Raw genomic sequence first — 4,843 nt, forward strand, 5'->3', positions numbered from 1 at the left:
AAAGCTTCACCTGAGCCTGAGGAAACTTGTCGGGTCGACACACCCTGAGTTGACCCGCAGGTGGCAACGCGCATGCACCGACCGCACACCTGCCAAATGGTGAGTCACCGCGACAGAGTGGGCGGAGCCCCAGGAACCCGCTTACGCGAGCTCATCCCGTCGCTTCCCGCACTTTCCCACAACTCATCTCCAGCCCCGCCCACCTTGTGTGTGTGCGTTTGCAGAGAGAGATTACAAGCTGCGCGAGAAAGCAGAGATGGAAAAGAAGCGTGAGAACGAGTACCTGGAAAACAGCTGCTTGCCTAAAAACAGGCTGGCCAACCGCACGTTCACTTTCCTGCATTCCCTCAAATAGATGCTGTGCGGTTTTCAAAACAATCTCAATTAGCATCGCTAACCAAAACGACAGCCCCTACAGAAGTAGTTTCTCAGACATAAAACTTTATCTGTTTTGGTCAATGAGTTCCCTGCACAGTTTTACAGATGATAAAACATTAAATGGTGGCAACTTCTTTAACGCAATTAGGATTGCTAATCAAAACAGCAGCACTTAGTGAAGTACATGTAGCGCATGGGGCACTGTTAACTCTTTGACTGCCAAAAACGTTTAATGACGTATTTTAAAATCCTAATGAATGCTGCCATAAACGTTAATTTACGTTTATTACATTTTTTTTTCTCTCAATGGGCAGCGCAACGTCTTGTGCAGCGCTGCCTTGTCACTAAACAAAAAATATTAGTGTCAAAGTCCCTGTTGTGCAAAAAAATTTATCATTTTGTATTTTCGCTTATGTCACAAATGACCTAATTTCAAATGGTGATTACTAGAAAATGTAATAAGGTAGAAAGTCCATACTTTTTCTTTACTCCTGAAAGAATGGAATCCAATCTTTCATATGGTATCCACCATGTTTATGTCGTCATACCGAACAATATTCTGTTTGCTTTGAAATATGCAGTGGAAATACTCGAAATCGGCTGCCACTGTCACGGTTGTTGGGATAACGTTTGGCAGTCAAAGAGTTAAGAGTTTTCTATGCTGTTTAAAAGACAGTCTTACCTCACATGGATGTGATGTCTCAGAAGACTTTGAGAATTGCTAACCCAAACAGCAGCACACACCAAAGTATGTAAAAAAAAAAAAGAAAGAAAAAAGCTGTCAGATTATTTAACGGGCGGCACTTTAACGCATGACGTGAACGAGATGTGGAGATGACCGGCTCTATTTTTGTTTCCTTCTGTGTATTTTTGGCGCCAACATGGGCAGATCCTGATTTTTGTATCAGTGCAAAGTTTGCCAATTTGGCAGACTGCTCTGAGCCAAACTGCAAACCCTCTCAATCATTAGATTGCATTTTTTATATCAGCAATGGTGGATACGGGCTACCATTATAAAGATCAGGGATTGGGGGTGGTCTCAAATTTCCCGCTTCAGCGGCCATTTTGAGACTGTAGTGTTGTATTTAAAAGGAACGGAAGGAGCGCTGCTTCGATTGGCTGTGACTGAAGTCAACAGTGAGCAGTACCACAAGGGCGCAAAAATCCCTCTTTTATATTTTCCAGCCTGCGCTTGTTTGTGAAATACCAACACTGGGACTAACCCGCCCCTGCGCAAACAAAGTACTCAACTCATTATTATTGTAACATTGAAATCGTGGGAATCGACTCGGCCTGATTTGATTTGAACTGTTTCTCTGCCTTACTCAGTAACTGTCCTCCTCTTTTACATAACATTGTTTGACGTGAAACCAAATATGTGTTCAAAATTACCTCACCCCGTCTGCAGTTAAGTTAAAAAAAAACAAAAAAAAAACACCCAAGACTGCTATTTGAAGTACTTTAAAAAGCAACCACTAATCCCTTAATGGTGCTCACACACATTACTGCACAAGTAGGAAAATGCAAATTACTACTATTAGATATGAGATATGAAATAAAAAGCAAACATAACAACTGACTTTGCCAATACATTCCACATGCGAAATGTTTTAGAGGTGGATGACAACAACAGAACTTTACAAGGGTGTGTAAAGATGCTGTTTTGCATTAAACAAAAGAGGAAGTGCCTGTTTACCGTACTTGTGCAACCAGCGTGATGGATTACGAGGAAGGTGAGAGAGAGAGAGAGAGAGAGAGAGAGAGAGAGAGAGAGAGAGAGAGAGAGAGAAAGAGAGAGAAAGAGAGAGAGAGAGAAAGAGAGAGAGAGAGAGAGAGAGAGAGAGAGAGAGAGACGCGACTGATATAGAGCAACAGAGCACGCCCAAACAGGAAGTGCTTTTTGAGCGGGAGACGGAAGCAGAAATGGGCGTGCCCCAGAGTGTTTGCTCTCTCTTGTCATGCAGTTCCTCCACTGAGTGTGTGCGTGCGTGCGTGCGTGTGCATGGACAAGCGAGGCGACAAAAAAAAAAAAAAAAAAAAATGGTGTTTATATTCCTCCCAGTTGCTTCTGTGACAAATAAATGACGAATGGTTGAACTAGCAAAGCTGTACATCTACAGGCGCATCTGAAAATGCATTAAAACAGAGTAACACTTGCACTTCTGAAACGAAAAAAATAAATAAATAAATAAAAAGAGCATTTTTAAGACTCTTGGTCATATTTTTAAATAATCAAACAATGCTTAATATTTGATGAAAATAGAGCAGGAAAATGTATAAAGGACTGTAAATGTCCGATAATTTCATAATAAACATATTATGATATTAATCATGTGAAACATTATGTATAAAAATAAATAAATAAATAAAGTTTGATTGGTTGATTGTGCATATATTTGAACAGAAATGCTTTCTGGTAAGAGTGTGAGTACAAGTCTGCTCTGCCAGCAGTCCAGACCTGTTTACTATTGAAAAATGTCGGGTCACATGATGAAATGCTAAATATGACCGCGGAGACTCCGAACTGTTTTGCATCAAGCAAGCAGCACTATCAAAAAAAATAAAATAAAATGATGTCGGATGGATGATATTTTTTTTCAATGTTTGATGAAATATAATCATATTTTTATGAGCTACGAATATAGTATGTATCAGATATTTTGCAGAAAAAAAAAAATCAGGATAACCCATTCATCTTAATATAATTAAATGCAAATTCTGAAGTAATATAAAACAGGAATAATATATTTGCAGAAAATGTAAGAAAGTGTAAGACCATGACCTTTTTTTTTTTTTTCTAAATAATATCAAATGTACCATCACAATGCAATTTGTTCTTTATGTTTCTCCTCATTGTTATCCGGGTCATGTGGGCCCTTCACATAAATCTAACTTATAGTAGCTAAATAATACTTTGAGCCTTTATTTTATACCGTTCACTTGACTAACAAATCTAAAACTACATTTTGCAAAAGTTGAAGAGTCTAATAATCAATGACAATCACTTCATCTCAGATGAATTACAAACAACAAACACAAGCCAGTCTTGAAGGTGCTTGGAGAGTCCCCTGGGGGGGGGGGGGGGGGGGGGGGGGGGGGGGGGGGGGGTTGGCGAAGGGGGGGCAGTCCTCAGATGGCCTCAGAGCCTATTAGCTTTCAAAATACCCACACGGCTCCTTAAGGGGACCCGACGTTCCAGACAGCTTTCGGGAAGAAGACCATTTCCTGTGGAGCTGCTGTAGGTCGCACGTCCGCAAGGCCCACCGCGGCTCCCTTGAGCCAACGATACACTTGATGACACTTAGCGGCACGGACCCGCTGACTGCTGGCACACACACACGAGCACAAAAACACTCTCCAGCTCGGATGACTGATCCGTTTTGAAATCCGATTAAATGACACGTCATTATTAGCATCAAAGCGTCACTTAAAAATAGGGGTGACTCTTTCGGGATCAAAGAAAACAAATTGACAAATCCAACACAAAAGGCTCTGTCACACATATATTACGAGAAAAAAAGTGAATTATATAAAAGTCGCTATAGTCTTTTTCTTTGGTTAGAGTCCTAAACATGAAAGTACAGTGGAAACTTGAATTAATGAATTAATGGGGGAGGCATCGCATATTCGAGCCTATTGTTCATCACAGTGAAACATTTTTTATGGCCTAAAAACGCACAGTCATCCCTGCCAACATGGCCGTCGCGTTAGCATGTTTGCTGGCCTGTTCTCTGATGACTGCACCACAGCGCCAGTAAACAACAGTGGCCAATTCTGGAACTACCAGACTTTGACATCTTTGGCATCTTGAGAGGACTGGACGCTGTTTTCCGTTAAATTTGTTAAATAGTTACTTTGGGTCCAGGTCTGCTAAATCAATGTTTCTTTGTAATTCATTATTTTTAAAAGTGTCTTGGTCCTTTTGTCCTTGATGAGACGTTTATAGAAAGTACATCGCCGTGTCTTTCATTTAACGACGTCTTTGTTCAGAGGATCGACATGGAGCAGTGCAAGTGAAATGTTTGTAAGTGAATGGGTCAATTGTAATAAACTAAAAAAAAAATAACTGATAGCTAAATGACTCAACAAATAAAATAATAATCATATACATATTTTTACTTTATTCTCCTGGGATTATGCATTATCTTGAAAAATATGACTTTGTTCTGCAAGATTTTGGCTTTTTAACCAAAAAAAAAAAAAAAAAAGTAATTATTTGGGTGAGATTACAAATTTATTTTTTTTTAAATAAAAAAATAAAAAAATAAAGATAAGGCTTTATTCTGGTAATACTACTATTTTTTAATATATTAAAATCAATATTCATTTAGTAAGAATACAAGGGGGAAAAAAGAAAAAAATACTTTATCAAAAAAATTAGACTTCATTTTGTAAGATATGCTTTATTGTAGTAAATAGTAAGACACTTTGTTTTATTTTTTTTTTTTAAATCTAGCTTCATGAG

This window comes from Festucalex cinctus, chromosome 11, assembly GCF_051991245.1.
Source record: "Festucalex cinctus isolate MCC-2025b chromosome 11, RoL_Fcin_1.0, whole genome shotgun sequence".
In the NCBI taxonomy this organism is placed as follows: Eukaryota; Metazoa; Chordata; class Actinopteri; order Syngnathiformes; family Syngnathidae; genus Festucalex; species Festucalex cinctus.